At 37.0% G+C, this 13,036-nt stretch overlaps 1 protein-coding gene across 6 annotated transcripts in view; it reads left to right on the forward strand.

The window, feature by feature from the left end:
• SUPT3H (SPT3 homolog, SAGA and STAGA complex component) overlaps positions 1-13,036 on the forward strand; it is a 618,339-nt gene that overhangs the window by 558,887 nt on the left and 46,416 nt on the right. The gene's annotated exons all lie outside the window — the stretch shown is intronic.

The following is a 13,036-nucleotide window of genomic DNA, read 5'->3' on the forward strand; positions in this document are numbered from 1 at the left end:
TTGGTACCTAAACAGATTGATTGAACAACCCAGAAAGACCAGAAGTACACCCAAATACAAATGGTGAATTTCACATATGATAAAGAGACAAAAAAGAATCTCTGAAATATATTAGCAAACAAAACAACAACAGAAAACATGCCAAGGTGTAGAACAGCAAAAAGTTATGTTGTGCTATTATTTATATTAAGAGGGGTGATCAAGGAGGAGATCTGTTTATAGACATATATCTATATATCTATGTGTATATGCTGGTATATGCCTAGAATTCTCTGAATGAGCCTATATAAAGCTAGTAAAAGTGTTGCTGTGGAGATGAATGAGTTCAGAGGTAATGAGTTCAGAGGTAAGAGGTAGGCTTACTATTCAGTACATACTCTGCAATAGTATTTCAAATATTACCTATTTTTAAAAAAAATTTAAGAAAATATTAGCTCATATTAAGATTGAGCCAGTAGGTAGTCCTACAGACCAAATATCTAGCTGATTTTTTAAACTTTTCACTCAGATGTTTTAGTGTCCAGATGTCTCTAATATGCTAGGAGTTGTATAAACCCACCCTTCTGCAGTTCTTTGCATGGTTCTGGGCACAGAATTAGCATGCAGCAAAGATTTTCTGGAATGTGAAGGTAATTTTCCTTTACTACAGAATGGGTCTCATTTAGGAAGCAGGATTACATAGTTGGCGGTCCTCTTAAATACCTTCCCCATAGTACCAGTGTGAAATATCAAACTTCTGGCAGCAAGGCAAGTTTCATAAATTCATGTATGATGTTTCTTTTCTATTTAGAATTGAGATCTAATGCCCAGTGCCTACCTTTTAAAAGTTATCTTTCTAAAAATCTTGCTACCTTTTGTGCTGGTTGAAATGAAGCTCTTTGGACATGTGGGGAGTTGTTAAGATTTCCTCCTTTGGAAAGTCACTGAAATGGATTTCAGAAGAGGTTTGTTTCTTGCTGCTCTTTCAGATTCTCTTTGTTGTTTTGGCCCTCCACAGTTCCTCACTTCACTATAGGCAGAGCCACAACATTCAGAAAACAAACTAAGCATGTTTTCCTTTCTTTTCGTTTCTTTTAATTTAACATTGGGGAAAGTATAGATAAACATCTATTACCAATAATTTTAGCAAAACAGGAATTTTTCAAGTCTATAACGTCAGCATCTCACAAAATAGTTAACCATGTTGTATATATTGGAGGCACATGTGAGGCACTGGTGGTTAAGCAGTATGATTCTCTTAAAAAGATCACCTCCTAAAACAATTATGCCTAAAATAACCAAATATAAATTAAAATATGATGATTTGACTTTTGGCCTGTTGATCCACTGTGATAATTAGTAATGATTTGGCCTGTAATAGCTGATGGAATGATAGTGATTCATTATTATAAAAGAATCATGTTAAGCTGTTGCATACTCTCAAGGTTGGCAACTCCATTCATTATCTCTTGTTTTGTATCTATTAGATCTGTAAACAAATACCCCAGAACTTACTATCTTAAAACATCAGTAATCATTTATTATCTTTCCTGATTGATGTGGGCTAGGAATTTGGTAGCAACTTGGCTAGGCAGTTCTGGCTTGGGGTTTCCCATGAGGTTACAGTCAAATGTCAGCCAGGGCAGAAGTCATCTAAAGCCTTGACTGAGGCTGGAAGTTTTACTTCTAAGGTGGCTCACTTAAAAGACTGACAGGTTAGTGCTGACGCTTGGCTGGGGGCCTCAGTTCCTCTCCACTGGATGGTTAAGTGTCTTCTTTGTACGCCATCTGGCTTACCCCAGAGCAAGCAATCCAAGAAAGCAAGGTGGAAACCACAATGCCTTCTGTCACCCAGCCCCAAAGATCACATACTGTTACTTTTACCAACACGATTTAATGTAGGCGGGAACTACCCAAGGTCATGAATACTTGTAAGAATTATTGGAGGCCAACTTGGAAACTAACTACCACAGTTGCTCAAGCAGGATATACTCTTTAGGAAAAAAACAATTTGGCCTGTGAATTAACAAAGGACCTCAAAGAATCATTAGATACAAAGTGTCAGTCACTTATTTCTCAAAATTGTGTAGTCAAGTTTGTTCTGGAATTACAATTCACATAAGCGACAGTTGGAAGGTTGTAAGATTTTTGTGGGGTAGAGTGGTTGTTGGTCTCTTTGGGTTTTTGTTTGTTTGATTTGTTTTGTTTTTGAATGTCTTAACATTTGGGTGTAACAAGGAAAATGTAATATACTGACCTAAAAATTTTTCATCTAAAATTCTTTTTTAAAAAGTTGGCAGAATGACAGTGGATGGGGCTGAGGGCTCCACAGAGAGAGAGGTTGGAAGAGCCAGAAAAAAAGCATACAAAGATATCATTGAGTGGGGAAGATGAAACAGTAAGCTGCACTTGAATTCCACAAAGGCAGGGCTCACGATTGGTATCTCCAGGACCCGATACATGCTTGGCACAAGTAGGTGTTCAGTAAATATTTTTTGACAGAATGACACTGGGAGTGGGAGCTAGGGTTTCTGGGTTATGGAGAGAGTGTGCAGGGAGTTGAAAGATAGAGGAATGGGCCTTTGCTGTAGGGTTCCATGATATTGCTTGAAGTGATGCCCCAGCACATCACGTTATCAATAAAAAACGTGATGCAAAGAGCCTCATCTCTTCTCCATAAATACAAATGCTGAAGGTTAGGCTGTATTGCATACAGTAATTGGTGATTTTGAAAGAGGAAATTTCTGTTGAATAAAGGATCACAGCCAAATACTGTTGAATAGAGTTCAGGTTATTTTTTCCCACTAAATTCTAAGTGAACACTTTCTAACATTAGATTTATGCAGGATGACTAATGGACTATAGGGTAATTTAGCCATTGTTTTTTAAAATCCGTTTTAGCAAGTAAACCTGAGATTGTGCTGAAAGAGTTGAGGTTAACCCCAGCTCTTTCAAAAGTACTATGGGGCCTGCGTGTTTCCTCACTGTAGAGGGAAGGCTTTCGTTCCGTTATCTAGCCCAAAGCCCACATTAAGTAATCTGCCTGGCCTTCAGTTTATCCTCTTTAGTAGGACCTTGGGCTGAGTCAACACAACTGGAATTTAGAATCTTGACTCCAGAAAGTCTGTGTTTTGTAAACCTCAAGCTTAGCCATTCTCTGATTTTAACAACTATTAATATTTTAAGTCATGTACTCAATGGTAGATTCAGCATTAAATGAGATAATGTGCATAAGATGCTTTGGCCAGGGCGCCATAAATGAAATGGAAGCACAGCCGTCCTCATCATGTCATCATCATCACGATCATGTAGTTGACCATGATATCTGCCCAGCTGTACTACATGCTGGCTTTGAAGTATCCTGAGTTTCTAATCTGTAAAAAAAAAAAAAGAAAAAAGAAATGACAATTCTTACCTACTTTTCTCCCCTAGAGAAATTTTATACATACCATTTTATACCTACAAAAATAATGTATGAAGACTACTTAGAGAAAAGCAAAATAGGGAAGAGGTGCTTTTTAAAGTCCATTGGGATAAGAACTAGAAGACCTGGGCTCCAGGATGATGTCTGCAATTAACCAGCTCTTTTGTGAACTTTACATGCTTCATATTTACTGTTAGAATTTAGACTGGATGATCTCAAAGATCTCTTCCATTACTAATCACCCTATTTATTTTGTGTTTGATCTCACAACAACCCTGTAGAGTAAGTTTTATTATCTTTAAGTTGCTTAATTTCTCTGTGACTCAGTTTCCTCATATAAAAAATGTGACCAATAATAGCGCCTTCTCGTGGGATTGTTACGAATTAAATGAGTAAAAACATGTAAAGCCATTATAACAGTTCCTGGTATATATTAAACCCTCTATAAGTATTAGTGATGAGGAGGAGGTGGTGGAAGAAGTGGAAGCAGAAGCAGAAGGAGGAGAAAGAGAAAAGAAGATTTTGCGGATGAGGAAGCTGAGATTCATGAAAGTTAATTTTCCTGACATAATGCAGTAGAGAGCTGAAAACTGAATTCATGTCTTATGAATTCCATTGAACCACATCGTTTGCACATAACCTCTCCAACTTTGTTATCTGTCTATTTTTGAAACATATGCTTGATTATCACAGCATATAAAATGGATGGAACCCCAGCTTTTTTATAGATTGTTTTACAGTAAAGGGTAAGGAACAAGAAGTTGTCCAAGTGACATAGGACAATGCCTCCTTCAAAACTAAGAAGGCCTACCACCGTATCATCACCTAGGAAGGTGGAGGAGAATTCTACTCATTTCCCAAGAATTATTTGTGACCAACTCAGTTCTGATGACAGTGCTGTCAATATAATCACTCATTTTCCCTACCTTAGTTCTGGCTCTACATGTTTCTCACTTATTTAGATAAAGAGATTGAATTTCACTTTACATTGTATAGCCTATTAAAGCAGTGAAATAAAGATTTTGTTTTCAAATGGATTGTTCATTCTCCAATCTTTTCCTCCAATTGTGGTTCTGCTTTGTATGAATGCATAAAAATAAAATCTCATCCCCTTAAATACAGTTACTCCATTAGGCTGGATCAGGGCCCCAGACAATGTAAACATTGTTTTGCCATCTTAAAAGACAGGTGAATCTATTAAGTAATTTGACTAGTTTTGTTGTTCTTTGTGTTTAGTTTCATTTTGTTTTCAAATACAAGCAGAGCATTTTATCTCAGAGACTGTCTCTAAAAACAAAGTGTCCTTGAATCTCTACAATCCTAATCAGTGCTGCTTTTGACCAAAACATTTTTGAAGCTACTTTTTAATAATTATCTTTAGAGCTTGCAGTATGTTCTTTGGAAAAGACTCAGTGGTGACAAATCAATCACATTACTTTGTTATCATACTATAATTTTAGAATCAAACTACTACTGACCTAATGATAAAAAGGAAGTAGAAGTTATGGAATGGACCATCTTCTGGTTTAGTTCAGTGGCCATGTATATAAATCTAAATTGAGGGACAAAAGTAAAGAAATATTAAAGAAAATTTTTGATGTATTGAATGATAATAATAGACTATTACTATTTCTGGATGTCATTGACACATTTCCATTGTGTCAACATCATTATGAGTATTTATCTTCATACCCTCTAAGTTTACCTAGTGGAAAAGTGAAATTAAAAGTTCTGTAGGAACTTTTTTTTTTTTTTACAAAATAATGTTCAAGTTTTGTATTTTATATTATTTTTAAATGTCATAAAATGTCATAAAATGGATTATTTTATTGCCCCATAAAACTCACATGCTTATTAACCTGATTTTCTTGGTCTATTTATAAGGATGTTTTATCAAAATGGATATTTTAAATGTTATAAAGATGCACTACTTTGCTAAATTATACTATAAATGATTAATTTGGAAAACAAATACATTTTTATTATTTTTCTGCCTTTATATTTAATAATAGGCAATGATTAGGAAGTAAGATGCCCTCTATGTGCATATATGCTGTCTTTGGGTACACAGGCCTCTACTGTCAATTAATAATTGAGTCAACATTCATCCAAATTTAAATGTTAGGTTTTGGTTGGTTTTTTTGTTTGTTTGTTTGTTTGTTTTTTAATTGACCCTACATAGGATTCAGAAACAGAAGACTTCTCTACAGTTTTTCTCCTGTATGGGTAAATTGGCTTGTGGTAAAAAAGAGAGAAAAGTACAGCATCAGAAAATTGGAGATGAATTCCTGAAAGATATTTTAGTAAAAGGAAGGAAATCAGATTTTGGCTGTGTAGTGTGGTAGAAAGATCAGAAGTCTAGAGGCCTGGGCTGAAGTGCTTGGCTCTGCCACTAATCTCTCTGAAGGACCTCAAGACAAATCACTTGACCTCTGTGGGGTTGTTTCCCTAGCTGTAAAATGAGAGGTTTGACTTCATGGTGGCTAAAACCCCTTCCAGATATAACATTCTGTCATTCTAATTCTGTATGTCCTGATCTTCTTTTCCCTCCATAATATTTGTATGCAGACTATCTAAACACCCACAGATGTTAACTTCCAGACTTGTTCTTCTAGATATTTCACTCAAGACTCTTTCTTCATCCCACTACCCTTTTTTCTTAAGTTTAAGAAGAAAAAAAAATCCTAAAATATCATGAGCTTCCAAAATTAAACAGAGAAGTAATAAATATAGTATCAACCAATAAGAAATAGAACTGGAAATGGCACTTTGATCAAACTTTTTTCCAATATTTTATTATGAAAACATTGCCACATACAGGAAAATTGATTAAAAAAAAAATTACAGTGAACATACTTTACCATTACCTGTATCCACAATTAATATTTTACTCTTCTTGTTTTGTTGCAAATATACTTATCCATCCTTTATCCATCCATCAACTTTCTTTTTTTAAAATGCATTTCAAAGCAAGTTCAATACTTAACGCATATAATTAACTAAAGTTCAGTATTTCTACTTTTTCCTTGAAGATAAGATTTTCACACAATGAAAAAGTGCACCATTTTGGTGAAACTTTTTGATCTCCATCTTAAGTCTTGGTATATTCTATATACATGTTAATTGAAAGAGTTATGTTTAGCAGGAACTGTTTATAATGTATGTTACTTGTTGAAAGGACCATTATTTGCCAGACTGACATTAAGGTGATATAAAGGGCAGAGCTGGGAAGTGGGAGAATGAAGAGAAATTCTGAAATCCTTTAAAAAAAAAAACAAAAAAAAGCAAAATTGTCAGATGATTGATGAATGATTGTAAGCATTTTGGTACTTTGTACATGCTTGCTTATGTAATTTTTTTCTACCTTTACTATGTAAATTTGAGGACAGGGAAATGAACAGAGATGCCGTTTCTCTTCTCCACTTTCCTATCTCCCTGCAAATTCTTTCTCATCTAACAGAGAGACCTTCACATGGTTCCTGAAACAGGGTTGACACCTTGTTAAAGCCTGATAAGTGAGTGAATGAATGAGTGAAAGAATGAATGTCTATCCTTAGCAATCAGAGGGTCCTTTCTAGGGTCTCCCTAACTGATGCTTATGTGATATATCCTCAAATGGATTCTGATACCATGCTCTACAAAAGTATTAGAGCAAGGAATTCAGGCAGGTTAGGAAAGGGCTTTCTCATTTATGGGTATGCTTAATTGGCTTAGATTTCTTTGCATTTATATATACATATACATTTGTAACTATAAAACATAATTATATAATTGTACATACTATATATACATGTTTATAGATACAATCATACTATAGTTGTCGAGCATATTGGGAATATTTGCCAACATGGCTATCCTACCAGCCCCTGAATTTAGTTGTAGATTTCTCAGAACAGTTGCAGTATAAGGTCTGTCGTCTACTGGGTCCTTGTTGATCTTAGTGGTTTATGTCTCAGCTCTTTGAGAGTTGACCACTGTCTCAATGAGTCATCCCAGCATTTAGCAACATTCATGGCTATCGTTCTTCAGACTCTCTTGAAGTAAATTCCCAGGCACCAGAAAGCATTGTTTGTACATGAGACAGTTGGCGTAGAAGGGTTTTTTTTGGTATTTCCACAGTCCTTGGAGTGTGATATGCTATTTGTCTTTCCAAGAAGGCCCCCTTGCAGGGGGTAAAAAAGCAAAGCAACCTATTCTTGATGTTGGGAATTGCTTACTTTTGATATTTGGACAAGATCTGGCACTGCTAAAAATGTTCTCTTTTTTATGCACTGCTCATGCCATCCATGAGGACACAGAGTCTCCTTAGCACTCCCATACTACTGCTGATGGTCTCGTGCTAGGGAAATGAGTAACAGAAACACCAGTGAGATTTGGCCCTTTTATTCAGCGCAATCCAGAGCAGCAGGAAGGAGCCAGAATGAGCAGTAGATTCACCATCAGGGGCAGTAGAGATACCAAGACAATTGTTATCACAGAAGCCCAGCCTAGGGGCAAAAGCAAAAGTTTAGGCATTGCAGTTGTGGGTATGCAGCTGTGGGCTTCAGCCAAGAGGCAGCACTGGGAGTCCAGGAAGAGGTGACAAGGAATCTATCCTCATCAGGAGGTTGGGGCAAACACCAGGAAATTCAGGAAGTGGTTGCTGTGATAAAGTCCAAGAACACAGGCAGCGCCAAGGAGCTCCTAAAAGGCGGAGACAGTCAGGAATCCATAGCTATAGGAACATCCATGGGAAGAAACGACACCTGGAAGAATCCCAGCAGCAAGGTCCTAGAGGGAGTGGTGGAGCAAGGTGGGTGGCCCAGCAGCTGGCCTGAGTCAGTGGAATGACCAGTACAGGGCAGGTCTAAGCAGAGAAAGCCACCCACTCACAGATGACTTCCTTGTCACCCTCCTATACTGAAGCTTCCTAGACTGTGAAGACGCAGCCTCATCCAGGCAGGCAGCTCGTGACATCATCCTTAAAAGGCTGAAATGGATGGCTCCATCCTATGGTTTTTTTCTTTAAAAAGTATAATTATTGGGGCAAGAAAAACTGTTTTGAACTTGGGTTTGAATCTTACTTTACATTTTTCTGGGGTTTAGTTCTGTTTGCTTCCAACAAGATCCAAATACCTACTTCAAAGCAAACGTTCTAACAAGAACTTGTTAAAAGGAAGGGAAACCAGCTCCTGTGGCTTCTTGTACACCCGCTATGGAGGCACTCACAGAACCACGTTTGTGAGTTGAGTGTAAATGAATCCGAAACCTACAAATTAGATTTCCCTTGAAATACACATGGGTTTCAAACCTTAACGGGAAAAGAACTTGGCAAATCAAATCTGACCATATTCAGTAAAACCTCACTAATTTGCACTAATGACCAAGAGACCCACTGAGAATTACTGAATTTTTGTGAGTGTGTTAGCATGGGAACAAATACCAAAACAGGGAGGTGGGGGGAGGTTGAGTAAGCAGGGACAGAAGTGGTTGGGAAGGCAGCAAGAGAGGGAGGGGGAAAATCAAAGTTCCAGCATCAAACAAACATACTTTATGGTACAATGAAGAATGTATTTGAACGGTTACTGGAATGAAACCCAATAGCTTAATGAGTGCTTTGCTGTGGTGTGCCTGCCCACTGGGGAGGTGGCCATGTCGTACAGCCTGCCTAAGCCAGCAGCTAATGTGCACTTAGGTAAAAAGGCCTTTGCTTTATTGAAAATTGGGGGGTTGCGGGTTTTGCCAGGGGTGTGAACCAATGAGATTCTATCATGTGTTATGCACATTTGTTATGAACTTGCACATGCAGGCTGTAATTGTAAATCAGCATTGGAGGTAAGATAGCTTACCACCTCTTGAAAAAAAGGAGGCGACTTGCTAGGAGAGATAGCAAGGGAGGTTGGAATTTTGTCTAGCTGAGTCTTCCTTAGGTGTTAGTGAGTCATACTTGTAGTAGAAGCTATTTAATTTACAGCATTTTGAATTGAAGACTGAATATTTGGTAACCCTTTATTGTGGAATGAATTTCATTAAAAATAAAAGGTGCACCTTCGCTTATAAGCAGCTGTCTAAAAAGTTCCTTAAAGACTTAAGTATTCAAGGCCCACATTTCAGTAATCATAGTAGGTGGTTTTAATTCATTTCATTTGAAAAATAAAATACTTTTTTCCATTTGTTCCTATTTTAACATGTGCTATTAAAGTATGGTAATACTTCCTTTCATTCCCCTTTCCGTAACATCTTAGAATATCTAGAGTCTGGATATTTTTTATAACTGTGGAATATGTATTGATTAAATGGGCTATTCCTCTAAATTAAGAACAGTCATGTTCTTAACGTTCTTGTGTTTGTACTGATTTCATTCCCTCCTTCAGACGTTCTTTACTGTGAACTAATATTTTACCAGCTGAAGAATAATTTAGAACTTCCACCCAAGCAGCCACTGAAGACTTTAGGAAATAATATGTGTAGCCAGAGCTTTCTCTGGGAAAGTTGATGTGAATGGTTTCAGGTCTTGTGGTGCTGTCTCGGGACCAGAAAAAGAATTCTCACAGAAAAAGACAGAACCTAATTCAACACACACTAGAACTTTTTGCTTTCATCATTTTCAGTCTTTCTTCCCTACCCCCCTAATTAAGCAATAAAACAAGATTCATGCAGACCTTTCGTGCTATCTCCCCTTCATGTCAGGGGCAGGGAAATAAAGAAATTTGAGAAACTTGCTCATTAGTATTCCCATGGGAACTATATAAACCTCTCCACTCTTCCTGTGACACCCAGGCAGGTGATCTGCCTTGATAATCAATCAGTCAACCAATTCAGACCAACATAGCCTCTCTAAATTATTTTCTTCTTCACCTCAAAATTTCTGTAGCTTAATTCCTTTTTTCCTCTATTAGACCTTTTTTCTGAGGCAGAATTACCCATTGCTTTGTTAAGTGGAGCCCTTGAAGCCCCTCTTCTTCAGTCACACTCTCTCACTCTTCTCTGTCTTTCATGTGAACACACTCAGGTCTCCTCCATCTTGAGTCCTTTCGTTGACACTTAAGATTATTATTCTTTCTCCTGCCCTTTTAGAACAGAACCTCTTAGAAAGTTGGAGAAAATTCTGCATAATATGTTTGATGTACTCTAAATCTTTACCTTTAAGGCCCTGTATATCTTGTCGCTGGTAGCCTCTCTTGGCTCATCTCTCACTGTCCACGCTCTTGCTCATTCTGCTGCAAGCCGCACTGGCCTCCCTCCTGTTCCTCAGACATTCCGCTTTGTTCCCGCCTCAGTGCCTTTCCACTTTCAGTTCTTCCTACCTAGATTGTTCTTGTGGCAGATATCTGCACAGCTTACTTAGTCCCTTATTTCCTATAGGTCTCTCTGATCAGATGTTACCTTCCCTGACCCTTTATATAAATAACTCCATCTTGTCTCTAGGACTCCCAGTGCCTTTTCCAGCTTAACTTTTTCCCATAGCACTTGTCACCCCCTACCATATAGTATGTATGTATTTATTTGTTTGTTGTAAATATTTCTCCCACTATAATAGAAGTTCTAGAGGTCATGAACTTTGCCTGTTTTGTTCACAGATGTATTCCCAGCACCTAGAAGAGTGACTGGTAAATAATGGGAACTCAATAAATAATGAATGGTTGGATGAAGGATATAATATAGATACATGTAAGCATTCTGCAAATATATACTGATCCTTTCTCTGGTTAACTATTATTCTGTTTTGTTTTTCATTAATGGCTTTTCAGTTTCTTTTTCAAGGGAAGTTTTTTATCACAGTTAAATGGAGTCTCACACTCTCTTCCTAAACCCTCTTACTGGTTCTAACAGAGTTATCAAACATTCAAATCCTTGACACTCATTTCTTAATTTAACTTGGAAATAAGATGTTCACAATAAAAGAATAAGCCCTCAAAGAGATAAGCTGTGAAGCAAGAAGGATATTTTCAGAATTTTTGAAATTAAGTTTTTCAGTCAAGTTCAAGAGGCAGTAGTAGAATTATATCATTTCATCATAATGTATTATTACTTCAATAATCCTCTACTGGATGAAATGGGAGCAAGTTGAGTATGCTTCATCCAGTTCCAGGGTTCAGAGAAAGGCTTCATAGAGGAAGGATTGCCTGAGTTGAATTTTGAAGGATAGGAAGGCTTAGCCAAGCTAAGAGGGGGGAGATACAGAGGAACATAAGCAAAAGTAGAATTCAAAGATGTGTGAAATGGCATTGCAAGGTCAGGAAATTACCAATATTGTAAAATTACTAAAGCATGAAGCTTGGTGGGGAATGGGTGGAGACAAGAAGAAAAGGAGAGATATGGGGGCTAGCATGTGAAGAATGCTGTACTTTGGAGTTGGACTTAATCTTTGATAGGATATCCTGAGGAGGCTTTTTTTTTTTTTTTCATTAGAAAAGTTGTGGGCATAAAATACAGGATTCCCATATACCACCCTACTGTTAAAACCTTGCATTGGTGTGATACATTTGTTACAATTAATAAAAACATATTTTTATAATTATACTAGTAACTGGAGTCCATTGCATAACTTAGAGTTCATTGTGTAGTGCAGGTCCATGTATTTTTTTTTTAATTTTTATTTTATTACCATGTATACAACCTAACATTTCCCCTTTTAACCCCATTCAGATACATATTTGAGTGATGTTAATTACATTCATCTAGAAGGGCTTTTAAGCTGACAATTGAACAGAATTATAAGGGATGTTATATTAGTTATCATATTTTCCATGGTTTTAAAACTTTAGTCACAGAGCTTGTTCTTTAGCCAAGATGTTCTGTATTAGCTTAATATCAGAATTAGATCAAAATAGAAATATCCAGTTGAGGTTGGGGTGAAAAACTCAGAACTTCCTAGCTTGGCCTCCCCTTCACTCTTCTCCTAAACCCTTTTTTCAGCTCCTAGGACTCCTTCACAGAACTTCAAGGGCTCTTCAGAGCACACTTTCTTAAAAAAAACCCTTCATTTATAGATTAGAAAACTGACTGAGAAAGTGAGGATAGGTTTAGTGAATTAGTGGTAAAGCCCAAATTCCCAGTCTAGTGGGTTTTTTTTTTTTTCCAATGGAGAAAAAAATGTGTATTTCATACAAACACAAATTCCTGGTCCTATTATGCAGATGCAATAAATAAGATAAAAAGAAAGATTGTCCAAGTTGGAGTATATTTTCAACATTTAGTACATGCTCATAAGCTAATCTTAAGGCTTTTCTTTTTAACAATAATAGATTCTTTTGGAATTGGATTGTTGTTCATACGAAGCATCATCCTTTCCCTTGCCTTTTTCATGCTAGTTGAGAGAGCACCAAGTTATGATCCCTCAACTTGAATTTTTAGGAATTAGGTATGGGGGAGTGTTTTGTTATGGCCTCATTGTTAATGGAATCTCTTCCCTTTAGTCTTGATAGCCTTGGTTTACTGACCTTGTCTAAATAGTATGTCATGGCTGAAACCTTTGTAATGGCAAAAGCAATGGAATAGGAGTCAGGAGACCTTGTTCTACGCCTAGTCTTGCAATTAAGTGTCTGAATAACATTTGGAAAAGTCACTTAAGCCCCACTGGACAGTGAGAAGATTGAACTAAATTACCTCCAAGGCCCTTTCCAGCTCCTACAGTCTGATTCTAATTACAGC

This window comes from Choloepus didactylus, chromosome 7, assembly GCF_015220235.1.
Source record: "Choloepus didactylus isolate mChoDid1 chromosome 7, mChoDid1.pri, whole genome shotgun sequence".
Classification (NCBI taxonomy): domain Eukaryota; kingdom Metazoa; phylum Chordata; class Mammalia; order Pilosa; family Megalonychidae; genus Choloepus; species Choloepus didactylus.